Below are 27179 nucleotides of genomic sequence, written 5' to 3' on the forward strand. Positions count from 1 at the left end.
CCACGGATGTTGCCTGACTTGCTGAGTTTTTCCAGCATTTTCTGTTGTTATTTCCAACATCTGCAGTATTTTGCTATCGCATCTACTATTTCTTGGGCCACTTCCTTAATTACCCTAGGATGTAGATTATCAGGCCCTGGGGATTTATCGGTCGGCAATCCCGTCAATTTCCCTAACACCATTTCCCTACAAATACTGATTTCATTCAGTTCCTCCCTCTCATTAGACCCTATGTTCCCCGACATCTCTGGGAGGTTATTTGTGTCCTCCTTTGTGAAGACAGAACCAAAGTATGTATTTAATTGGTCTGCCATTTCTTTGTTCCCCATTATAATTTCCCCTGATTCTGACTGCAAGGGACCTATGCTTGACTTCACCAATCTTTTTCTCTTCACATATCTATAGAAGCTTTTACAGTCAGTTTTTATGTTCCCTGCAAGCTTACTCTCATACTCTATTTTCCCCCTCTTAATTAATCCCTTTGTCCTCCTTTGCTGAATCTTAAACTGCTCCCGATTCTCAGGTGTGCTGCTTTTTCTGGCCAATTAAATGTCCTCTCCTTGGATCTTATGCTATCCCTAATTTCCCTTGTTAGCCACAGTTGAGTCACCTTTTTTGTTTTATTTTTATGCCAAACAGGGATGAACAAATTCTGTAGTTCATCCATGCGATCTTTAAATGTTTGCCATTGCCTATCCACCATCAACCCTTTGAGTAACATTCCCCAATCCATCCTATCCACTCGCACCTCATACCATCGTAGTTTCCTTTATTTAAATTCAGGACCCTAGTCTCTGAGTCAAATACTTCACTCTCCATCTTAATGAAGAATTCTATCATATTATGATCGCTACGCCCCAAGGGGCCTCACACAACAAGATTGCTAATTAATCCTTTCTCATTACATCATACCCAGTCTAAGATGGCCTGATCACTAGTTGGTTCCGCGACATATTGGTCCAGGAAACCATCCCGTAAACACTCCAGGAATTCCTCCTCCACAGTATTGTTACTAATTTGGTTAGCCCAATCTATATGTAGATTAAAGTCAGCCCTGATAACTGCTGTGCCCTTATTGCACGCGTCTCTAATTTCCCATTTAATGCCATCCCCAACCTCCGCATTACTGTTGGGGGGTCTGTATACAACTCCCACTAACGTTTTCTGCCCCTTGGTATTTCTCAGTTCTACCCATACAGAATCCACATCATCAGGGCTAATATCCTTCCTTACTATTGTGTTAATCTCCTCTTTAACCAGCAATGCTACCCCGCCTCCTTTTCCTTTTTGCCTGTCTTTCCTGAATATTGAACACCCCTGGATTTTGAGTTCCCAGCCTTGGTCACCCTGGAGCCATGTTTCTGTAATCCCAATCATATCATATCCGTTTACCTCTATTTGCACAGCTAATTCATCCACCTTATTATGAACTAGCTGGAGTGCCCGGCGGTGCCGTTGCAAAGTCTGGCCCTGTGCCTTGTTGATTGACATTGCGGGGAAGGAGAGACAGAGAGAGAGGGGGAAGGAGAGTGTGAGGGAAGGAGATAGAGAAGAGAGGAAGACACCCCGGGGAAGGGGCTGGACTTAGAGCCCGGCGGGTGAAGAAGGGCGGCCGTCTTTTTGTGAGGTCGGCGGGAAGTTCCCTCACCCTCTCTCTCTCCCTCCCCCTCTCTCTCCCACCCCCTCTCTCTCCCTGCCCCTCTCTCTCTCCCTGCCCCTCTCTCTCTCTCCCCCCTCTCTCTCCCTGCACCTCTCTCTCCCTGCACCTCTCTCTCCCTGCACCTCTATCTCCCTGCCCCTCTCTCTCCCCTCTGTCTCTGCTCTCTCTCCCTCCCTGCTCTCCCCCTCCCCCTCCCTCCCCGCTCTCTCTCCCTCTCCCTCCCTCCCCTCTCCCTCTGTCTCCCTCTCTCCTCTCCCTCCCTCTCTCCCTTCCCTCTCCCTCTGTCTCCCTCTCCCCCTCTCCTCTCCCTCCCTCTCTCCCTCCCTCCCCCTCTCTCTCTCCCTCCCCCTGCCTCTCCTCTTTCCTCTCTCTCCCTCCCTCCCCTCTCCCTCCCTAGTGCCTCAGGCCCGGCCCGACTGACCTCAGCTGAGCTCCCGCTCCGGCCCGAGCCCCAGTGCGCGGCCTAACGCCTCAGGCCGGGCCCGACTCACCTCGGTACCAGAACGGAGTCAGTCCAACAGCGGGAGGCTCGGCGCCCATCACTCCGAAGCGAGCCCGGGGTTCCTCATGTTGAACCAGCCGGGCCTTTGGAGCCGGTTGGCCGGGCGGCAGTGGAAGGCCTTTCGCTCTGGACTCCCGTGTTAGATTTCGGTCGGGGACAGCGGCGACGGTGCCCCGGGCCTCCGACCCGAAGAGCTCGGCAGTGACATCCTGCAGAGCGGAGAGGCCGGGGTGACAGGAGAGAGGGGAGAAAGCGGAGAGAAGGAGGAGGAGGCCCAAACTAACAATGGCCGCAGCTAACGGCAGTTGGAAGGATTAGACCCGCCCACACACGCAATGAAAGGCCCCCCGTGATGCAGCGCGCTCCCCCCGTAGGATTGGTCAACCTTCACGTCAATCAATGCTAATGAACGGATTCCCCCGTATGATTGGCCAACCCGCTAATGAGCGGATTTTTGAACGTTTTTTCTCTACTGTCCGAACAATTTTTGTCTGACCAAAAAGTAAATATGCCTAGTAGACTATCCTAATTGTAACCTTTCTTTTGATATAACATATGTGTAGGTATGCTCTATAACTTTTGAGTGATGCCCGGACAGACAGACAGACAGACAGACAGACAGACGGATCCTTTTATTTTATATATATAGATGCTCCTCACAATAAGACACAAAGCATTCAGGCTTGTTTTTTTAACACTCTTAGACCTTTTAGAATTATTATTTACTGTGGCCATGTTTGATTTAAACCCTTGATTTCTCTGACTGCCGCTTTTGCTTTTCTCCTTCCTATCTTTTGCTTCTATCCTTGTTTCCCTTTCCTCTGTCTCCCTCCACAGGTTCCCAACCCCCTGCCATTTTAGTTTAAAGCCTCCCCAACAGCACCAGCAAACATTCCCCCAAGGACATCGGTCCCGGTCCTACCCAGGTGCAAACCGTCCAGTTTGTACTGGTCCCACTTCCCCCAGAATGTCCCAGGAATTTGAATCGCTCCCCCTTGCACCATTCCTCTAGCCACGTATTCATCTGAAATATCCTTCTATTTCTACTCTGACGAGCACGTGGCACTGGTAGCAATCCTGAGATTACTACCTTTGAGGTCCTATTTTTTAATTTACCTCCTAACTCCCTATATTCAGCTTTTAGGACCTCATGCTGGTTTTTACCTGTATTGTTGGTACCTATATGCACCATGGCAACTGGCTGTTCACCCTCCCCCTCCAGAATGCTCTGCAGCCGCTCCGAGACATCCTTGACCTTTGCACCAGGGAGGCAACATACCATCCTGGAGTCTCGTTTGTGGCTGCAGAAACGCCTATCTATTCCCCTTACAATAGAATCCCCTATTACTATAGCTCTTCCACTCTTTTTCCTCCCGTCCTGTGCAGCAGAACCACCCACGGTGCCAGGAAGTTGGCTGCTGCTGCCTTCCCCCGATAAGCCATCTCCCGCAACAATATCCAAAGCGGTATATCTGTTTGAGAGGAGGATGTCTACAAGGGACCCATGCACTACCTGCCTGCGCCTACTACTCTGCCTGGCGGTCACCCATTCCCTTCCTGCCTGTGCAGCCTTTACCTGCGGTGTGACCAACTGATTAAACGTGATATTCATGACATCCTCAGCATCGCAAATGCTCCAGTATGTATCCATTCGCAGCTCCAGTGCTGCAATGTGGTCTGCCAGTAACTGCAACTGGATACACTTCCCACACACATGGTCGTCAGGGACACAGGAAGTGTCCCTGATTTCCCACATAGTGCAGGAGGAGCATGCCATGGGGCCGAGCTGTGCTGGCATGTCTTACCCTTTAATTAATTCAAATTAAATTAAATCAAATCAATACCACTAATTACACTACAATTAAATGATATACTCAAGGGCCCTTGTTTCCTAGCACTCCCCGCTACTCAACAGCGACCTTAGCAACTATAAACCACTAAATTAAGACCTTTTAAACCTTATAAACTATTAACCTAAACTGTCAAACTATAGAGTAGTATAAATACTCACCTGGCCGTACTCACCCAATCAGCTGCTTCCCCTGCGCAGGCGTCACTTTCTGTACTGCGACGTTACTCTCGAATTCTGCCGCCGCTCCCGCTGCTCGACTGGGCCTGAAAATCACCGACCTTTATTTTCACCCACAGCCGCTGCTCCCTCGCAGATCCGCCGCTCCCGATGATGTCACTTTTTCGGTGTCCTCCGGTGCGATTATTTATTATTTACTGTTGCTCCTTGGTTTAAATTACTGAGCACCTCCTTCCCCCTCAGCATCCAATTCCCATTCTCACCAAATTCCCCTTACCACCTTCTTAGGCAGTCCCTCGGAACTGAGGATGACTTGCCTCCACATCAAAAATGAGTTCTCAGGTGACTGATGAGTCCACTGTGGGACCGACAGTCTCTGTCACAGGTGGGGCAGACGGTGGTTGAAGGGGCGGGTGGGTGGGGTGCTTGGGTTGACGTGCGCTCCTTGCGCTGCCTGCGCTTGGCTTCCGCTTGCTCCCGGCGAAGCGACTCGAGGTGTTCGGCGCCTTCCCGGGTGCTTCTCCTCCACTGCGTGTGGTCTTGGGCCAGGGATTCCCAGGTGTTGGTGAGGATGTTGCACTTTTTCAAGGAGGCTTTGAGGGTGTCCTTGAAGCATTTCCTCTGTCCACCTGGGGCTCTCTTGCCGTGTCGGAGCTCTGAGTAGAGCGCTTGTTTTGGGAGTCTTGTATCGGGCATGCGGATGTTGTGGCCCATCCATTGGAGCTGATCAAGCATGATCAAAGCTTCGATGCTGGGTATGTTGGTCTGAGTGAGAACATTGATGTTGGTGCACCTATCCTGCGAATGGATTTGCAGGATCTTGTGGAGGCCACATTGGTGGTACCTCTCCAGTGCTTTGAGATGCCTGCTGTACATGGTCCATGTCTCTGAAGCATACAGCAGGGCGGGTATCACTACTGCTCTGTAGACCATGAGCTTGGTGCTGGGTTTGAGGTCCTGGTCTTCAAACACTCTCTTCCTTAGACGGCCGAAGGCTGCACTGGTGGTGCCTTTGTTTACAGTAGGCTCCCGAGGTATGGAAAGTGGTCCACATTGTCCAAGGCCTTGTTGTGGATTTTGATAATCGGGGGGTAGTACTGTGTGGCGGGGGCAGGTTGGTAGAGGACCTTTGTCTTACGGATGTTTAGTGTAAGGCCCATGCTCTCGTACGCTTCGGTGAAGGTGCTGACGATGGTTTGGAGTTTGATCTCCGAGTGAGCATTGTCTGCATACTGTAATTCGATGACAGAGGACGGGACGACCTTGGATCTGGACTGGAGGCGACGGAGGTTCCCCGTTTGCTCTGTAGATTAGCTCCACTCCAGCGGGGAGCTTACTGAGGGTGAGATGGAGCATTGCAGCCAGGAAGATCTAGAAGAGCGTTGGTGCGATGACACAGCCTTGCTTGACCCCGGTCCGTTTAGCAAGTCCGTTTATCACCCTGCTTAGCTAGTCACTCCATTAAATAGATTCTCCAGCTCTGTGCCACACCGCTCATCCTCCTATTCTCTACTCCAAAGGTATCTCTGCACTCAGCTATTCCACTCACTTCTCCTGCACATTGTTGTTGAGCAAAATGGCGACGGTTATTACCTAGAACACTCCGTGGGCTAGAATAGGCCCTATCAATGCTGCAGGGGCTGGTGTGCACAGGCGCGGGGCGGGCACGGTGCGGGGCGGGTCCCACGCGTGCGCAGTGCCGCCAGTCGGGTGATGGCGGTGGAAGGCGGAGAGAAGATTCCGGAGCGGGGAGGAGGCGGCGGAGCGCAGGGGAGCAATAGAACCGGCGGGGAGGCTTTATAAACACCCGGGGTGGGCCTCAGACCCCGAACAAGAGCCTCCGGGCTGGGCGTTTGCCCCGAGCGGGGTGGCAGCTGCAGGGCTTTCTCCCGGTGACAGGCCCGGGTTAACGGCCGCCATCTTGAGAGGCTCAGGGGGCAGCAGGGCGCATGCGTGGCCCCCTTAGCCAGGAACCAGGAGGAGAGAATCTTGTCAATTTCTATCCTGGACTCACTGATGGCTTTTGTAAACTCCTTTTACAGGCTGTGAGAAGGGCAGCATTTACACACCGCAAACTCAGACCAAACATCACATCAAGATCTGACAGAGTCACTCCATTCATCAGGACCTGAATATCATCGGCCTTTGAATGTGGAAGGAGAAATGTTTGTCTGTTCTGTCTGGGAAAAGATTTCAAACGTCAGCATGACTGGAAAAGCACCGACACACACACCCGAGTGAGAGTGTTCCAGTGCACTGACTGTGGAAAGAGCTTTAACCAGTTACACAGCCTGAAAAAACATTGCACCATTCACAGTGGGGAGAAACTGTACACGTGTTCTGTGTGAGGACGAGGCTTCAACTGATTGTTCAACCTGGAGAGACACAAGGACACCCGCACCACGGAGAAACCGTGGAAATGTGGGGACTGTGGGAAGGGATTCAAATACCCATCTGAGCTGGAAACTCATCGACACAGTCACACTGGGGAGAGGCCGTTCACCTGTTCCGTGTGTGGGAAGGGATTCACTCAGTCATCCAGCCTCTATACACACCAACGAGTTCACACTGGGGAGAGGCCGTTCACCTGCTCCATGTGTGGGAAGGAATTCACTCAATCATCCCACCTCACTGAACACCATCTTGTTCACACCACTAAGAGACCTTTTAAATGTTCTGACTGTGAGAAGAGCTTTAAAACAACAAAGGATCTGCTGAGGCACCAACGCAATCACACTGGGGAGAGACCGTTCATCTGCTCCACGTGTGGGAAGGGTTTCACTCAGTCATCCACCCTGGTCACACATCAGCAAGTTCACACTGGGGAGAGGCCTTTTATCTGCTCTGTGTGTGGGAAGAGATTCATTAGTTCTTCCCGTTTCATTGAACACCAACACACTCACACTGGGGAGAGGCCGTTCACCTGCTCGGTCTGTGGGAAGGGATTCACTCGGTCATCCCACCTGCTGAGACACCAGCGAGTTCACAAGTGACTGCAGCGGTTGGATTCTGCTGTTGTTGCTGCTGTTAATCACATCCAGGACTGAACCATAAATAACAACAGAAAATGCTGGAAATACTCAGCAGGCCAGGCAGCATCCGTGGAGAGAGAAACAGAGTTAACGTTTCAGGTCTGGGACACTGGCCTGCTGAGTATTTCCAGCATTTTCTGTTGTTATTTCAGATTTCCAGCATCTGCAGTATTTTGCAATTATACAGGACTGAACCATGTTCATTCTGTCAGTTGGGATTTGTTTCTGCTGATGTTAATAACCCTATAACTAGGCTGGAGTTTCATAGAACCTTACAGCACAGAAGGAGGCCATTCGGTCCATTGTGCCTGTGCTGGCTCTCTGGTAGAGCTATCCAATTATTCCCACACCCCAGCTCTTTCCCCATCGCCCAGCAATGTTTCCTTCTCAAGTATTCCCTTTTATAAGTTGTTATTGAATCTGCTTCCACCGCCCTTTCAGGCAGTGCATTCCAGACCACAACAACTCGCTGCGTAAAAAATTCTCCTCATCTCCCCTCAGATTGTTTTGCCAATTATTTTTAATCTGTGTCCTCTGGTTACCGACCCTCCTGCCAGTGGAAACAGTTTCTCCTAATTTACTCTATCAAAGCTGCTCATAATTTTGAACATCTGAATTAAATCTCCCCTTCAATTTCTCTGCTCTAAGTAGAACAATCCCAGCTTCTCCAGTCTCTCCACATAACTGAAAACCCTCCCCCCTGGTACCAGTCTAGTAAATCTTTTCTGCATCCTCTCCAAGGCCTGAGCCACGCTGTCACTGTCCCTTTAATCCAATACTGACCCCTGGGGAACACCACTGTGTACGTCCCTCCAGTTTGAGAAACAACCGTTCACCACCACTCTCTGCTTTCTGTCTCTGAGCCATGCTGTCGCTGTCCCTTTAATCCAATACCGACCCCTGGGGAACACCACTGTGTACGTCCCTCCAGTCTGAGAAACAACCGCTCACCACCACTCTCTGCTTTCTGTCTCTGAGCCATGCTGTCACTGTCCCTTTAATCCAATACTGACCCCTGGGGAACACCACTGTGTACGTCCCTCCAGTCTGAGAAACAACCGTTCACCACCACTCTCTGCTTTCTGACTCTGAGCCATGCTGACACTGTCCCTTTAATCCCGTGGGCGTTAATTTTACTAACAAGTCTCAGCCCTCTCCGTTACTTCATCAAAAACTCTATCACATTCGTCAAACATGATTTGCTTTTAACAAATCTGTGCTGACTTTCATTTATTAGCCCAGCCTTTTCCAAATGTGAATGAATTTTGTCCTGGATTATTGTCTCACCACCGATGTTAGGCTGACTGGCCTGTAGTTGCCGGGTTTATCCCTCTCCCCTTTTTATAAACAAGGGGGTAACATTTGCAATCCTCCAGTCCTCTGGCACCGCCCCCATATCCAAGGAGGATTGGAAGATTGTGGCCAGAGCCTCCACAATTTCCACCCTTACTTCCCTCAGTAACCTAGGATGCATCCCATCTGGACCAGGTGACTTATCTACTTTGAGGACTGCCAAACTTTTAAGTATATCCCTCTATTTTTATCCTATCCAATATCGCTGCCGCCTCCTCCTTTACAGCAACAACAACAACTTGGATTTATATAGCACCTTTAACGTAAAACGTCCCAAGGTGCTTCACAGGAGCGTTAGAAAACAAAATTTGACACTGAGCCACATAAGGAGATATAAGAGCCTGTTCATCCTTTCCTGATATGTACACCCTCGCATTTCTGGTATCATCCTTGTAAATCTTCTCTGCACCCTCTCCAGTGCCTCTATATCCTTGTTATAATATGGTGACCAGAACTGTACGCAGTACTCCAAGTGCGGTCTAACCAAGGTTCGATACAAGTTTAACATAACTTCCCTACTTTTCAATTCTATCCCTCTAGAAATAAACCCTAGTGCTTGGTTTACTTTTTTTATGGCCTTGTTAACCTGTGTCGATACTTTTAGTGATTTGTGTATTTGTACTTCAAGATCCCTTTGCTCCTCTACCCCATTTAGATTCTTATTTTCCAAGTAATATGTGACCTCCCTATTTTACTCACCAAAATGTAATACCTCACATTTATCTGTGTTGAATTTCATTTGCCAATTATAGGCTCATTCTTCATGTTTATTAATGTCTTCCTGTAATTTGTTGCAGTCCTCCTCAGTATTGGCTATGCCCCCCAAGTTGGTGTCGTCCGCAAATTTAGAAATTGTGTTTTTGATTCCAAAGTCTAAATCGTTAATATAAATTGAACAAATATAAGTTTGATTGGTCCACATGTTTCTCCCACATTAGTGGCCCCTGAAAGGGAGCCTTGTTGGGCTGATTCTTGTTTGGTGACCCTGGGACAACCCAGTCTCACCCGATTGGTCCATCCAAAAAGGCCCAGTGACCCGCAGAGAAAATCAGCAGCTCATTGATTTTATTCTCACTCTGCACAGAACGGGTGTGGGACTGAACCCAACCAGAGTAGAGGGAGGAGGAAAACTGGGAGTGGAGGAAAGAAATGTTTGAGATGGTGCGATGGGTTTGGATTTCAGCACAGGGAGGAGGGAGAGTGTGTGGGACGGGGATTTACAGCTTTGGGGGAACAAGAGAGGAAAGAATGTTCCATAGAAACTAGAATAGTCTGTTCTGAATTCCTATCCTTTACTTACAGTGATGACTTTTGTAAATTCATTTTACAGGGTTTTAGAAGCGGAGGATTTACAGACGGGAAACTCAAACCAAACATCACATCAAGATCTGACAGAGTCATTCGAAAGATAGATAAGGGAGAACCAGTGGATGTGGTGTATTTGGACTTTCAGAAGACTTTCGATAAGGTCCCACACAAGAGATTAGCGTGTAAAGTTAAGGCACATGGGATTGGGGGCAAGGTACAGACTTGGATAGAGAACTGGTTGGCGGACAGAAAGCAAAGAGTTGGAATAAATGGGTCGTTTTCCGAGTGGCAGGCAGTGGCTAGTGGGGTACCGCAAGGATCGGTCCTAGGACCCCAGCTGTTCACAATATATATTAATGATCTGGACGAGGGAATTGGATGTAATATCTCCAAATTTGCAGACGACACAAAGCTGGGGGGGAGGGTAAGCTGCGAGGAGGATGTCGGGAAACTCCAGTATGATTTGGACAGGTTGGGTGATTGGGCAGAAACATGGCAAATGCACTATAATGTGGATAAATGTGAGGTTATCCACTTTGGTGGCAAAAACAGGAAGGCAGATTATTATTTGAATGGCAATAGATTGGGAGAAGGGGAAGTGCAAAGAGACCTGGGGGTCCTTGTGCACCAGTCGCTGAAGGTAAGCAGGCGGTTAAGAAGGCAAATGGTATGTTGGCCTTCGTAGCAAGAGGGTTCGAGTACAGGAACAAGGATGTCTTGCTACAGTTGTACAGGGCCTTGGTGAGACCGCGCCTTGAGTATTGTGTGCAGTTTTGGTCACCTTACCTGAGGAAGGACGTTCTTGCCATGGAGGGAGTGCAGCGAAGATTCACCAGGCTGATACCTGGGATGGCAGGAATGACGTATGAGGAGAGATTGTGTCGATTGGGCTTATACTCACTGGAGTTTAGAAGATTGAGAGGGGATCTCATCGAAACCTATAAAATTCTGTCAGGTCTGGACAGACTAGATGCAAGAAGGATGTTTCTGATGGCCGGGAGTCCAGAACCAGGGGTCACAGTCTAAGGATAAGGGGTAGGCCATTTAGGACTGAAATCAGGAGGAATTTCTTCACCCAGAGAGTGGTGAACCTGTGGAATTCTCTGCCACAGAGAGCGGTGGAGGCCAGTTCATTAAATATATTCAAGAAAGAGTTGGATATATTTCTTGAGGCTAAAGGGATCAAGGGATATGGGGAAAAGGCAGGGACAGGGTACTGAATTTGGATGATCAGCCATGATCACATTGAATGGCGGAGCTGGCTCGAAGGGCCGAATGGCCTACTCCTGCTCCTATCTTCTATGTATCTATGACTCATCAGGACCTGAATATCATCGGCCTTTGAGTGTGGAAGGAGAACTGTTTGTCTGTTCTGTCTGTGGGAAAAGATTTCAAACATTAGTGTGACTGGAAAAGCACCGAGACACACACACCCGAGTGAGAGTGTTCCAGTGCACTGACTGTGGAAAGAGCTTTAACCAGTTACACAGCCTGAAAAATCATCGCACCATTCACAGCGGGGAGAAACCGTACACGTGTTCTGTGCGTGGACGAGGCTTCAACTGATCGTCCAACCTCGAGAGACACAAGGACACCCGCACCACGGAGAAACCGTGGAAATGTGAGGACTGTGGGAAGGGATTCAATTAACCTGGGTGTCCTTGTGCACCAGTCGCTGAAGGTAAGCATGCAGGTGCAGCAGGCGGTTAAGAAGGCAAATGGTATGTTGGCCTTTGTAGCAAGAGGGTTTGAGTACAGGAGTAAGGATGTCTTGCTGCAGCTGTACAGGGCCTTGGTGAGACCACATCTTGAGTATTGTGTGCAGATTTGGTCGCCTTATCTGAGGAAGGATGTTCTTGCCATGGAAGTTCAGCGAAGGTTCACCAGACTGATACCTGGGATGGCAGGAATGACGTATGAGGAGAGATTGGGTCGATTGGGCTTGTACTCGCTGGAGTTTAGAAGAATGAGAGGGGATCTCATCGAAACTTATAAAATTCTGACAGGGCTGGACAGACTAGATGCAGGAAGGATGTTCCCAATGGTCGGGGAGTCCAGAACCAGGGGCCACAGTCTAAGGATAAGGGGTAAGCCATTTAGGACAGAGATGAGGAGGAATTTCTTCACCCAGAGAGTGGTGAACCTGTGGAATTCTCTACCACAGAAGGCAGTAGAGGTCAATTCATTAAATATATTCAAGAAGGAGTTGGATATATTTCTTAAGGCTAAAGGGATCAAGGGATATGGTGAGAAAGCAGGGACTGGGTACTGAATTTGGATGATCAGCCATGATCTCATTGAATGGCGGAGCAGGCTCGAGGGGCCGAATGGCCTATTCCTGCTCCTATCTTCTATGTTTCTATGTTTCTATGATAGAAGAGCTTTAAAAGAAGTAACGAGCTGCTGACATACCAACGCACTCACACTGGGGAGAGGCCATTCACCTGCTCCGTGTGTGTGAAGAGATTCACTGATTCATCCCACCGACTGAAACACCAGCGAGTTCACAAGTGATGCAGGGGTTGGATTCTGCTGTTATTGCTGCTGTTAATCACATCCAGGACTGAACCATGTTTATTCTGACCATTGGGGTTTGTTTCTGTTGATGTTAATAACTCCTATAACTGGGCTGGAGTTTTAATATTTTCATATCTGTCAAATAAATCAGCTTTGTATCAAATACACAGTGTGTTGAGTCCTTGATTTCTCCAAGATAAGAGGAGACTAATTGATGTCCTGTTACTGACTGCTCCATTTTTGGGCCTTTTCTCCTGTCTAACTCTAGATTATTTCAGTTCTCATACCTTCGGTTACTCTCATGGACAAGTCCCAGCTCCCCAAACCTTCCAGAGTGCCTCTCCTAGCCTTGGTATCCAGGGAAGGTATCGGTAACACGCCCGGGATCACTAAACACAAAACCCAGTCTGTTAATCACTTTCAGCTTCTGGAGTTAGTGTGTGACCCACAGCATCTCACTCACCTTCGATGTGTGAAGAGAGCATCACGCCTGCAAACCTGGTTTTAAATTTAATTCCACTCAGAAAATATATTTAACAAGTAAACACGTCACATCAAATAATTGACAAAAAGCCAGAGGGGAGATGAGCCATTTTTCACTCAGTGAGTTGTTGTGATCTGGAATGCACTGTCTGAAAGGGGGTGGATGCAGATTCAATAGTAACTTTCAAAAGCGAATTGGATCTACTTAAAGGAAAAGTTTGCAGGGCTGTGGGGAAAGGGCTGGGGAGTGGGACTAATTGGCAGCTCTTTCAAAGATGATCACGGCCCTATAAGGCAGCTCTATATTCACAGGAGAAAGGCTGATATCTAACTCCCCGAGAATAGAGAAAGATCCCAACTCTCTGAAAACACCTTGAATTCTTTCTAAAAGCCTTTCACACGCTGACACCTTCCTTCTTTTGAAATTCCACTGCCGTGTGCCGGGGGTGCAGGCAGTGCTGGGCACAGAGGGAGCAGCAAACCGGGTTCAGAGTGGGCACACTGGGTTTGCCCTTGACCCGGGCTTTCCATTGAGCGTGTGCTGGGGCCCAGTGGGATTTCACTGCTCCGGGGCATTTCTGAGTCTGTCACAGGAACATTAGGACAGGAGCAGGCCATTCAGCCCCTCGAGCCTACTCCACCATTCAATTCGATCAAGGCTGATCCGTATTTTAACTCCATTTACCCACCTTTATTCCACATCCCTTGGAACAATTACCTCACAAAAATCTATCATCTCTGTAATGTATACAACATTTAAGGGACTACTTTGTTTTGCGGATGTACATCCTTAGTTGCGAGCGTATATAACAGACGCGTATCGATTTGTATAGTCAGTGCCGAAGTTCCAGTTACCCAGTAAAGATCACTTGAAGTTACTCTCAGTCTCTGCTGCTTTATTATTTTATGTAGTTGTGTATAGCGGTACAAACACAACAAATTGGCGACGAGAATTATGAACCTACGTCTTCCTATTCTGGCATCGCATCCAGAGGACACCGAAACTTGGAAGAAAGGAGTGAGAAGGTGGAGAAAACGGAGTACGCTTGCTAAACTAGGCAGGGGATACATAAGTCAAGTGAAAAGTGCACAGGACTTGCATGGTGCTCGCTAACTAGTAAAGAAAGAAAAACGGGTTTGGAAAAAAAAATGGCGATGATTGGCACAATTGCAGCATTTGATAGCAGCATTGAAGACTGGGCAACTTACATTGAAAGAGTGGAGTTGTACTGTGAGGCTAACGGAGTGGAGGTAGAAAAGAAAGCCACTGTTTATGAGTGTTATGGGCGCAAAGACATACGGGCTGCTACGTAGTTTATTAACCCCTGAAAAGCCAGCAAACAAAACATTCAAACAAATAGTGGACACACTCTAAGACCATTTAAGCCCCAAACCACCGCTCATAGCCGAAAGATTTAAATTCCATAAACGGATCCAGAGCAAAAATGAAAGCATTTCTGAATATTTAGCAAAGTTGCGCAAATTATCAGAACATTGCCAATTTGGAGTGGGATTATCAGGCGCATTGAGGGACAGATTTGTGTGTGGCATGCAAAGTGAACGCACACAAAATAAGCTCCTGTCTGAAAAAGACCTCACATTGGAGACGGCTCTAAGTATTGCAATATCAATGGAAACAGCAGCACGTGGCGCTTTAGAAATTCAACAAAAATCCCTGGAATATTCAACTAATAAAATGTCACTGAAACAAGAAAAGAAGTGCTATCGCTGTGGCAAAATGTCACATGACCACAATGACTGTTGGTTTAAAGATAAGGACTGCAGACAATTTGGCAGACGAGGGCACATTGAGTCTGCAAAGCAAATAAGAAGCCAAAAACTGATACAATACAGAGTAACAAAAAGGTACATCAAGTGACTGAAAACAAGAAACCTGTCAAAGATAGATACAAGAACATAAGAACATAAGAAATAGGAGCAGGAGTAGGCCATACGGCCACTCGGGCCTGCTCCGCCATTCAATAGGATCATGGCTGATCTGAATCTAGACTCACGTCCACTTCCCTGCCCTCTCCCCGTAACCCCTAATTCCCTTATCTGCTAGGAAAATGTCTATCACCATTTTAAATTTATTTAATGTTGCAGCTTCCACAGCTCTCTGGGGTAGCAAATTCCATAGATTTACTACCCTCTGAGTGAAGAAGTTTCTCCTCATCTCAGTTTTGAAAGGGCAGCCCCTTATTCTAAGATTATGCCCCCTAGTTCTAGTCTCACCCATCAGTGGAAACATCCTCACCGCATCCACCCGATCAAGCCCCCTCACAATCTTATATGTTTCGATAAGATCGCCTCTCATTCTTCTGAACTCCAATGAGTAGAGTCCCAAACTACTCAACCTTTCCTCATACGTCAACCCCCTCATCTCCGGAATCAACCGAGTGAACCTTCTCTGAACCGCCTCGAGAGCAAGTATATCTTTTCTTAAATATGGAAACCAAAACTGCACGCAGTATTCCAGGTGTGGCCTCACCAATACCCTGTATAGCTGCAACAAGACTTCCCTGTTTTTATACTCCATCCCCCTTGCAATAAAAGCCAAGATTCCATTGGCCTTCCTGATCACCTGCTGCACCTGCATACTAACTTTTTGTGTTTCATGCACCAGGACCCCCAAATCCCTTTGTACTGTAGCACTTTGCAGTTTCTCTCCATTTAGATAATAACTTGCTCTTTGATTTTTTCTGCCAAAGTGCATAACCTCACACTTTCCAACATTATATTGCATCTGCCAAATCTCTGCCCACTCACTTAGCCTGTCTATGTCCTTTTGCAGGTTTTTTATGTCCTCCTCACTCACTGCTTTCCCTCCCATCTTTGTATCATCGGCAAACTTGGATATGTTGCACTCGGTCCCTTCCTCCAAATCGTTAATATAGATTGTAAAGAGTTGGGGTCCCAGCATTGACCCCTGCGGAACACCACTAGTTACTGATTGCCAGCCCGAGAATGAACCATTTATCCCAACTCTTTGTTTTCTGTTAGATAGCCAATCTTCCACCCATGTCTGTATATTACCCCCAATCCCGTGATTTTTTATCCTTATCAGTAATCTTTTGTGTGGAACCTTGTTAAATGCCTTTTGGAAGTCCAAATACACTACATCTACTGGTTCCCCTTTTTCCACCCTGTATGTTACATCCTCAAAGAATTCGAGCAAATTTGTCAAACATGACTTCCCCTTCATAAAACCATGCTGACTCTGTCCTATTAAATTATGTTTATCCAAATGCTCTGTTACTGTTTCCTTAATAATGGACTCCAACATTTTGCCAACCACAGATGTTAGGCTAACTGGTCTATAGTTTCCAGCTTTTTGTCTACTTCCCTTCTTAAATAAGGGTGTTACATTAGCAGTTTTCCAATCGGCCGGGACCTTTCCTGAGTCAGGGAGTTCTGGAAAATGATCAACAATGCATCCACAATCCCTACCACCACTTCTCTCAAGACCCTAGGATGTAGGCCATCAGGTCCGGGGGATTTATCCGCCTTAAGTCCCATTATTTTACTGAGTACCATCTCCTTAGTGATTTTAATCGTGTTTAGCTCCTCCCCCCCCCCCCCATTGCCCCCTGTTTGTCCAGTGTTGGGATATTTTTAGTGTCCTCTACTGTAAAGACTGATACAAAATATTTGTTCAGCGTCTTTGCCATCTCCATGTTCCCCACCACTAGTTTCCCGGTCCCATCCTCTAAGGGACCAACGTTCACTTTAGCCACCCTCTTTCTTTTTATATAGCTGTAGAAACTCTTGCTATCTGTTTTTATATTTTTTGCTAGTTTACTTTCATAATCTATCTTCCCTTTCTTAATTAATCTTTTAGCTATTGTTTGCTGGCTTTTAAATGCTTCCCAATCTTCTATCCTCCCACTAGATTTGGCTAATTTATATGCCCTTGTTTTCAGTCGAATACTATCCTTTATTACTTTACTAAGCCACGGATGGCTGCCTTTTCTTTTACTCCCCTTTTTCCTCAGTGGAATATATTTATCTTGAAAGATGTGAAATATCTCCTTGAATGTAGACCACTGCTCTTGTACCGTCTTACACTTTAATCTGTTTTCCCAGTCCACTTTAGTCAATTCTACTCTCATACCTTCATAGTCTTCTTTATTTAAGCTTAGTACGCTGGTTTGAGATCCAACTCTCTCACCCTCAAACTGAATTTGGAATTCAACCATATTATGGTCACTCATTCCAAGGGGATCCTTTACTAGGACATTTTTTATTAATCCTGTCTCATTACACAGGACCAGATCTAAGATTGCCTGCCCCCTGGTTGGTTCAGTTACATACTGCTCAAGGAACCCGTCCCTAATACACTCTATGAACTCTTCCTCAATGCTGCCATGCCCAATTTGATTAGTCCAGTCAATATGAAAGTTAAAATCCCCCATGATTATAGCCGTTCCCTTATTACAAGCCCCAACTATTTCCCGATTTATACTCCGACCAACAGAGTTGCAACTGTCAGGAGGCCTATAGACTACGCCCACTAGTGACTTTTTCCCCTTATTATTCCTTATCTCCACCCAAACTGTTTCACTATCCTGATCCTTTGACCCAATATCATTTCTGACTATTGCAGTGATTCCATCCTTGATTAACATAGCAACCCCACCTCCCTTTCCTTCCTGTCTGTCCTTCCTAATTGTCAAATACCCTTGTATGTTTAGTTCCCAGTCATGATTATCTTGCAACCATGTTTCCGTAATTGCCACCAGATCATACCCATGTGTAGTTATTTGCACCGTCAACTCGTCAATTTTGTTACGAATGCTGCGTGCATTCAGATAAAGAACTTTCAAATATGTTTTGTGACAATTTATTCCTGCTTTTACCCCTTTTACCACGTGATTGGAGACAGTTCAGATAAAGAAAAATGTGACTCAGACTCAGAGGAAGAGGATCTGGCTTGTCTAAAATTACACAGTGTGAAAGAGACAGGGGATCACAGAATAATATGGGTTACACAAGAAGTGGCAGGAGTTAGGCTGAAAATGGAGTTGGACACAGGCTCAGCTTTAACAGTGATCTCTGTACATGATTACAAACGACTGTTTTCACACATACCGCTAAGGCCAACTAAAGTACTGTTAAAGACATACACAGGACAAAGAGTGTGCCCCAAAGGTAAAATAAAAGTGACAGTGACATACAAAGAAAAAAAAATACCGCAGTTGAACCTCTATGTAGTGGAAAATGGAGGACCACCATTACTGGGACGCAAATGGCTCAGGAAAATACAGTTGGATTGGCACACCATCCAAGCACTGTTTGTGTCAGCAAAGGAGGACAGCAACGCCACTCCTGAGAGACTGTCACAAATACTCTCTGACTCTCAGGAAGTGTTCAAGAAGGGAATAGGAACACTTAAGGGCATGAAAGCAAAAATTAAGATTGAGGAGAACGCAAATCCAAAGTTTCATAAGGCCAGACCAGTGCCTTATGCAATTCGCCTTCAGTAGAAGCAAAGCTAGAGAACTTGGAGCAGTTAGGGATCCTGTCCAAGGTGGATTGGAGTGAATGGGCCACACCTATAGTTCCAGTGATGAAGACAACCTCCAGCACAAAACCAGGAAAGCCAAGAAAAGTGCGCATCTGTGGAGACTTTAAAGTGACTGTTAACCCAGTCCTCCACACAGTACAGTACCCATTGCCTCGCATTGAGGACATCTTTGCTTCCCTGTCAAGAGGGGAACGCTTCACAAAGATTGACTTGGCCCAGGCCTATCTCCAAATGGAAATTGGTGATGCATCAAAGAAGTACCTGACAATAAATACGCACAAAGGCCTTTACCAGTACAATCGGCTGGTATTCGGAATAGCATCAGCTCCTGCAATCTGGCAAAGGGCAATGGACCAAGTCCTGCAGGGGATCCCAGGTACTCAGTGTTATCTTGATAACTTCATCATTACTGGCAAGAATGACAACGACCACCTTTCCAACCTCGAACAGGTGCTCATCAGGTTACGGGAGTATGGGCTCCGAGCGAACCGAGACAAGTGTGAGTTTTTCAAAAAGGAAATCTCATACTGTGGACATCTGATTGACAAGGACGGTTTACACAAGTCTCCAGACAAGATTGAAGCTGTGATTAATGCACCAACACCTGAAAAAGTGTCTCAGTTGAGATCATATCTTGGACTGGTGAACTACTATCACAAGTCCTTGCCCAACCTATCCACAGTGTTACATCCACTAAATGCACTGCTACAGACAGGGTCACAATGGAAGTGGAGTGACAGCTGTGAACAAGCTTTTCAAGAGAGTAACAGACTCATTACTTCAGAAGAGGTGCTAGCTCACTTTGACCCATCCTTACCTATTCGACTGGCATGTGATGCTTCACCCCATGGCATTGGTGCCGTGTTGTCACATAAGTTCCCAGACGGCTCAGAAAGACCAATAGCCTTTGCCTCAAGATCATTGACTACAGCTGAACGCAATTATGCACAGATTGACCGAGAGGCCCTCAGCCTTGTGTGGGGAGTCAAGAAATTCAACCACTACTTGTATGGTCAACAGTTTAAACTGTTAACTGACCACCAGCCTCTCGTTTCAATCTTCAACCCAAGGAAGGGCGTTCCAGTGATGACGGCACAATGGCTACAGCGATGGTCACTCTTCCTAGGGGCTCACCTGTATGACATTGAACACAAGGGGACCAAGCAACATGCAACGCCGACGGTTTGTCACATTTACCACTGCCGACCTGAGAGAACTACAACAGTTGACTCAGCAGAGGTATTTCACACAACAATAGTTGAGCAGCTACCAGTGACAAACTCCCTCATTGAAAGAGAAACACGCAATGACCCTACATTGTTAAAAGTTTATGACATCACTGTGAAGGGATGGCCAGCGCATGGTGACTCATTGTTTCCAGCATTCTCAGCTAGGAGGGAGCAGTTATCAGTGTGTCGGGGAACACTGATGTGCGGCTCACGAGTTGTGATTCCTCCCAAGCTTCGTAACCGAGTGCTAGATGAACTGCATGAAGGCCACTTAGGTACGGTAAAGATGAAAAGCCTTGCCCGTGGTTATGTGTGGTGGCCGGGAATTGACATACAGATCGAGGACCTGACAAAGAGCTGCTCAGGATGTCAAAAGGTCCAGAACGCACCACCACAAGCCCCTCTCCATCCATGGGAATGGCCCTCATCACCATGGCAACGTGTGCACATCGACTTTGCTGGACCGTTCATGGACTCCATGTTCTTGATTGCAGTCGATGCACATTCCAAATGGCCCGAGGTCATTAAAATGAAATTAACCACATCTGAAAAGACCATTTCAGTTCTGAGGACCATGTTCGCTAGAAATGGCCTACCAGAACAAATCTGCACAGACAATGGATGACAATTTGTCTCTGACGAATTCCAAGGTTTCATGAGGAAAAATGGAATCAAGCACTACACATCTGCCCCGTACCATCCAGCTACAAATGGCTTGGCAGAAAGATTCGTACAGACTTTCAAGAAGGCCATCAAAGCAATGTACAGCGAGAGTCTACCAAACACAAGATAGACAATTTCCTCTTTGCTTATCGGAACGCAGTACACGCAGCCATTAATCAGACTCCAGCGATGATGTTTCTGAACAGGAACCTGAGATCTCGCATGGACCTTCTTAAACCGAATGTACGTCGTGATGTAGAGAACAAACAGTTCAAACATTTGAATGCTAAGCCAACAAGAAGCTTCAGTGTGGGACAGTCAGTTCTTGCTCGTGATTTCCGGACGGAAAAGTGGCAACCAGGGACAATATCCACAAGAGAGGGACCACTGATGTATACTGTGGATGTGGGAGAGAACGTTTTGAGACGTCATGTGGACCAAATTCTGGATGTTCAGGTGGAAAACACCCCTATACCTCGCCCAGACTCACCTGACATGGAAACAAACACTCCTGATTCATCAGCATCAGCACCAGCCTCATCCACAGCTGAGAGCTCTACCTGTGCTGATAGCTCATCTGATGCACCTGTACCTGTACAGTCTCATTCCCCAAAGCAAAAGAGTCTGGAGAGACGTTACCCAGAGAGGCAGAGGAGGCCTCCCCAGAGACTTCACTTGTAAAAGGGCTGTTGACAAAATAAAATGTTGTGTTGAAATTTGAATTTTGTTACTTTTAAGAAAACAAAAAGGTTACTGTAAAGACAGGCTCTGTGTGTTAATTATAGAAATTTTGTGTTAATATACTATTAAACTAAAGGGGGAGGAAGTGTAATGTATACAACATTGAAGGAACTACTTTGTTTTGCGGATGTACATCCTTAGTTGCGAGCGTATATAACAGACGCATATCGATTTGTATAGTCAGTGCCGAAGTTCCAGTTACCCAGTAAAGATCACTTGAAGTTACTCTCAGTCTCTGCTGCTTTATTATTTTATGTAGTTGTGTATAGCGGTACAAACACAACAATCTCAGTCTTGAAAGCTCCAATCGACCCCCAGCATCCACAGCCTTTTGGGGGAGAGAGTTCCACATTTCTACTACCCTGTGTGTGAAAAAGTGCTGCCTGATTTCACCCCTGAATGGCCGAGCTCTAATTTTAAGATTAAGGCCTCTTGTTCTTGATTCCAGCACCAGAGGAATCCTCCATGGTCTCCCCTCTCCTTATCTCTGTAAACTCCTCCAGCCCCACAACCTCTGAGATCTCTGCACTCCTCCAATTCTGGTCTCTTGCGCATCCCCGATTTTAATCACTCCACCATTGGCGGCCGTGCCTTCAGCTGTCGAGGCCCCAAGCTCTGGAATTCCCTCCCTAAACCTCTCCACCTCTCGTTCCTCCTTTAAGACATTCCTTAACACCTACCTCTGTGAACAAGCTTTTGGTCATCTGCCCTAATATCTCCTCATGTGGCTCAGAGTCAAATTTGGTTAGCTAACGCTACAGTGAAGCACCTTGGGATGTTTTACTGCGTTAAAGGCGCTATCTAAATGCAAGTTGTTGTTGTTACTCTCCAACACCCCCTCACCCCAACTCCTCTTTCACTCCTACTCTCCAACCCCTCACCCCAACTCCTCTTTCACCCCTACTCTCCAACCCCCTCACCCCAACTCCTTTCACCCCTACACTTCAACCCCCTCACCCCAAATTTTCACCCCTACTCTCCAAACCCCCTCACCCCAACTCGTCTTTCACCCCTACTCTCCAGCCCCCTCGCCCCAACTCCTCTTTCACCCCTACTCTCCAACCCCGACCCCAACTCCTCTTTGACCCCCTACTCTCCAACCCCCTGACCCCAACTCCTCTTTGACCCCCTACTCTCCAACCCCGATTCCAACTCCTCTTTCACCCCTGCTCTCCAGCCCCTGTCTCATCTTCCATTGACATCAATGGAACGTACAATGACAATTGATATGTCAGAATTTGACAGATATTTACAATGATTCGAGAGGCTTTCTTTATTTTGTCCACTTGAGGAGTGTGATAACAGACTTTCTCCTGTGAATATATAACTGTGAGTATTGGGTCGTGATATGTTTACTTATTCATCTTGTTGACTCTAAAAATTGAGTCTTGTGGTTTCAGACACCAGATAATCAAGCTCACAACAACAGATTGTCTTTCACTGACTTTATTAACAGCACTGCAAAAATACAGACAGAGTATAGTTACCCGATCCGGAGAACAGAGATAATACAGTGGATTCAGAGCTCTCTTCTCCCCAGGTCTGTTCTAACAAGCTGTGACTGCACTGGCGATATTTATATTTAACTTGTTTACTACATTATTGACCTGGCCCTGCCCAAACCATATCCACAAGGATATCTGTGCATTGTTCTGACTGTGACCACAAGGCTGTGTCACTATCACACACACACACCGTTTCCTTGTTTCACATCTCCATACACAGACCATCTCTTTACACATCCCCTTTCTACACAATTGCAAGGACGTGAGGCTCATTAAAAGACACACACATTTCATGACAGCAAAGGTGACACTGGGATAAATCTTCACTTATTTTCCATTACAGGCAAAATGCAGAGCGGTCCAGCAGCACATGACACCTTAACAGAGTCTCATCGGCCTACAATATAGAGCTGGAGGATGGGCCCTGATCTGTTTACTTGTTCATCTCTTGTTCAATACATTTGCTGAGTGGATTTAAATTTAAAACCACGTCCTGAGGCGTGATGCTCTATTCACACATCGAAGGTGAGAGAGATGCTATGGGGCACACGTTAAGTCCAGTAGCTGAAAGTGATTAACAGACTGGGTTTTGTGTTTAGTAATCCCGGGCGTGTTACCGATACCTTCCCCAGATACCAAGGCTGGGAGAGGCACTCTGGAATGTATGGGGAGCTGGGACTTGTCCATGAGAGTAACCGAAGGTATGAGAACTGAAATAATCTAGAGTTAGAAAGGAGAAAAGGTCCAAAAATGGAGCAGTCGGTAACAGGACATCAATTAGTCTCCTCTTATCGTGGAGAAATCAAATAATCAACACACTGTGTGTTTGAAACAAAGCTGATTTATTTGACAGGTATCAAAATATTAAACTCCAGCCCAGTTATAGGGGTTATTAACATCAGAAACAAACCCCAACTGTCACAATGATCATGGTTCAGTCCTGGATCTGATTAACAACAGCAGTAAGTTGGACAGGAAGCAAAGAGTTGGAATAAACAGGTCGTTTTCCGAGTGGCAGGCAGTGACTAGTGGGGTACCGCAAGGATCGGTCCTAGGACCCCAGCTGTTCACAATATATATTAATGATCTGGACGAGGGAATTGGATGTAATATCTCCAAATTTGCAGACGACACAAAGCTGGGGGGGAGGGTATGCTGTGAGGAGGATGTCGTGAAACTACCGCACGATTTGGACAGGTTGGGTGATTGGGCAGAAACATGGCAAATGCACTATAATGAGGATAAATGTGAGGTTATCCACTTTGGTGGCAAAAACAGGAAGGCAGATTATTATTTGAATGGTAATAGATTGGGAGACGGGGAAGTGCAAAGAGACCTGGGTGTTCTTGTACACCAGTCGCTGAAGGTAAGCATGCAGGTGCAGCAGGCGGTTAAGAAGGCAAATGGTATGTTGGCATTCGTAGCAAGAGGGTTCGAGTACAAGAACAAGGATGTCTTGCTGCAGTTGTACAGGGCCTTGGTGAGACCACACCTTGAGTATTGTGTGCAGTTTTGGTCGCCTTACCTGAGGAAGGACGTTCTTGCCATGGAAGGAGTGCAGCGAAGATTCACCAGGCTGATACCTGGGATGGCAGGAATGACGTATGAGGAGAGATTGTGTCGATTGGGCTTATACTCACTGGAGTTTAGAAGATTGAGAGGGGATCTCATCGAAACCTATAAAATTCTGTCAGGCCTGGACAGACTAGATGCAGGAAGGATGTTTCTGATGGCCGGGGAGTCCAGAACCAGGGGTCATAGTCTAAGGATAAGGGGTAAGCCATTTAGGACTGAAATGAGGAGGGATTTCTTCACCCAGAGAGTGGTGAACCTGTGGAATTCTCTGCCACAGAGGGCGGTGGAGGCCAGTTCATTAAGTATATTCAAGAAAGAGTTGGATATATTTCTTAAGGCTAAAGGGATCAAGGGATATGGGGAGAAAGCAGGGACCGGGTACTCAATTTGGATGATCAGCCATGATCTCATTGAATGGCGGAGCAGGCTCGGAGGGCCGAATGGCCTACTCCTGCTCCTATCTTCTATGTATCTATGTAATAACAGCAGAATCCAACCCCCGCAGTCACTTGTGAACTCGCTGGTGTTTCAGCAGGTTAGATGACTGAGTGAATCCCTTCCCACACACGAAGCAGGTAAATGGCCTCTCCCCAGTGTGAATATGCCGGTGTGTCAGAAGGTGGGATGAACGAGTGAATCCCTTCCCACACATGGAGCAGGTGAACGGCCTCTCCCCAGTGTGAGTGCATTGGTGTTTCAGCAGATCCCTTCTGCTTTTAAAGCTCTGCTCACAGTCAGCACAATTAAATGGTCTCTTTTCAGTGTGAACAAGGTGATGTGCAGCGAGGCTGGATAACTGAGTGAATCCCTTCCCACACACAGAGTGAGTGCATTGGTGTTGCATCAGATGCTTTTTGTTTTTAAAGCCCTTCTCACAGTCAGAACGTTTAAACGATCTCTTATTAGAGTGAACAAGTTGGTGTGCAGTGAGACTGGAGGAGTTAGTGAATCCCTTCCCACACACGGAACAGGTGAATGGCCACTCACCAGTGTGAATATGCCGGTGTGTCAGAAGGTGGCATAATTTATTGAATCCCTTCCCACACATGGAGCAGATGAACGGCCTCTCCCTGGTGTGACTGCGTAGATGAGTTTCCAGCTCAGATGGGTATTTGAATCCCTTCCCACAGTCCCCACATTTCCACGATTTCTCCATGGTGCAGGAGTCCTTATGTCTCTCCAGGTTGGACGATCAGTTGAAGCCTCGTCCACACACAGAACACGTGTACAGTTTCTCCCCGCTGTGAATGGTGCGATGTTTTTTCAGGCTGTGTAACTGGTTAAAGCTCTTTCCACAGTCAGTGCACTGGAACACTCTCACTCGGGTGTGTGTGTCTTGGTGCTTTTCCAGTGACACTGATGTTTGAAATCTTTTCCCACAGACAGAACAGACAAACATTTCTCTTTCCACATTCAAAGGCCGATGTTATTCAGGTCCTGATGAATCGAGTGACTCTGTCAGATCTTGACGTGATGTTTGGTTTGAGTTTCCCATCTGTAAATCCTCCCCTTCTAACACCCTGTAGAAGGAGTTTACAAAAGTCATCACTCTAAGTACAAGATAAAAATAAAGAACAGACAATTCTAGTTTCTATGGAACATTCTTTCCTCTCTCGTTCCCCGAAAGCTATAAATCCCCGTCCCACACACTCTCCCTCCTCCCTGTGCTGAAATCCAAACCCATAGCACGAGCTCCAAATTTTTTCCTCTGCTCCCAGTTTTCTTCCTCTCCTGAAGGTGCTGACTCTGGCTGGGTTCAGTTCTACACTCCCTTGTTCATCTCCCTCTCCTCCCCTGAAGTTGCTGACTCTGGCTGGGTTCAGTTCTATACTCACTGGTTCCCCTCCCTCTCCTCCCCTGAAAGTGCTGACTCTGAATGGATTCAGTTCCACACTCACTGGTTCCCCACCTTAGGAACTGCTTCAGGCACTTAATTAAACACACACACAGCAAACGCACATTAATCTGATGGGAGATCACTGACACACGAGCAGCCAGCGGTGTGGAGCCTCCCGAGAGTCCGGCCCCCTTCCAGCCAGTATTTACAGGAGCTGGGGCACGGAAAAGAGTCTAATTGAAATTAGTGATATATTTATTTGCACAAACGAAGCCCAAAAATAATGAATAATTTCTCCTTCATTTACAGACGCTCCCTGACCAGTCCCCATTTCTCCTCCATTTCAGACATTCCCTGAACTCTCACCATTTCTCCTCATTTTCTGATACTCCCTGACAAGTCACCATTTCTCCTCCATTTACAGACGCTCCCTGACCAGTCGCCATTTCTCCTCCATTTACAGACGCTCCCTGACTCCCTGGGGATTTCCCAGCACTTCTTGGTTGTCCCGGAGTTTGTGTCTTAAACTGGCGGGTAGTTGTGGGGAGGCGGATAATGTTGAGTGTTTTAATAATGGGGCCTGGGGCCGCACTCGGGGTGTGAGCGGCCCACGACCCCCAGGGTTCATGAACCCGCTCCCTGAGCTCTCTTACGATAGCAAAATACTGCAGATGTTGGAAATCCGAAATAACAACAGAAAATGCTGGAAAAACTCAGCAGGTCAGGCAACATCCGTGGAGAGAAATTTGAGTTGACGTTTCGGGTTTGACCCTTCTTCAAAACTGGAGAGAAAAGGAACTAGATCGAAGGCAGGGCTGCGATCGGACAAAAGAATAAAAGAACCAAAAGAAGTAAAAGAGATTAGAAGCTAGACGAGATGGTAATAGGCTGGGATTAGGTGTAAAGTGTACTGGCAGGGCAAAAGATAGCTGCCAGGTGTGAGAGAGAAACAAAAGGAAAGGGGGGGGGAGGAAAGGAGTGGAAAAATATAAGTAAAAATGAAATAGGGGCCGAGGTTATGATCTGAAATTGTTGAACTCGATATTGAGACCGGAAGGCTGCAGAGTGCCTAATCGGAAGATGAGGTGCTGTTCCTCGAGTTTACGTTGAGCTTCCGTGGAACAGTACAAGAGGCCAAGGACGGTGAGGTCCGAGTGGGAATGGAGCGGTGAATTGAAATGACAGGCGACCGGAAGCTCGGGGTCACCCTTACGGACT

The 27179-nt window shown here is 46.9% G+C and overlaps 1 protein-coding gene and 1 pseudogene across 7 annotated transcripts in view; one reads left to right on the forward strand and one right to left on the reverse strand.

The window, feature by feature from the left end:
- Positions 1 to 12560, forward strand: part of LOC147119470 (uncharacterized) — a 72573-nt gene extending 60013 nt beyond the window's left edge. For all 6 annotated transcript variants that reach the window (XR_015078023.1, XR_015078025.1, XR_015078024.1 and 3 more), the window contains one exon: positions 9907 to 12560. The gene's annotated coding sequence lies outside the window, so the exon portion shown is untranslated. The remainder of the gene's footprint in view (positions 1 to 9906) is intronic.
- The window catches only part of LOC147119472 (uncharacterized), a 66072-nt pseudogene extending 39491 nt beyond the window's left edge, over positions 1 to 26581 (reverse strand). Inside the window, exons 1-3 of the transcript XR_015078031.1 lie at positions 26328 to 26581; positions 25105 to 25644; positions 24634 to 24792 (exon numbers count right to left, since the gene is read on the reverse strand). The product of XR_015078031.1 is annotated as an uncharacterized LOC147119472 (transcript). The remainder of the gene's footprint in view (positions 1 to 24633; positions 24793 to 25104; positions 25645 to 26327) is intronic.
- Between the last annotated feature and the right edge of the window lie 598 nt (positions 26582 to 27179).

Source organism: Somniosus microcephalus, chromosome 4 (genome assembly GCF_052327205.1).
Source record: "Somniosus microcephalus isolate GS21.2 chromosome 4, FLI_Smic_1.0, whole genome shotgun sequence".
Lineage (NCBI taxonomy): Eukaryota > Metazoa > Chordata > Chondrichthyes > Squaliformes > Somniosidae > Somniosus > Somniosus microcephalus.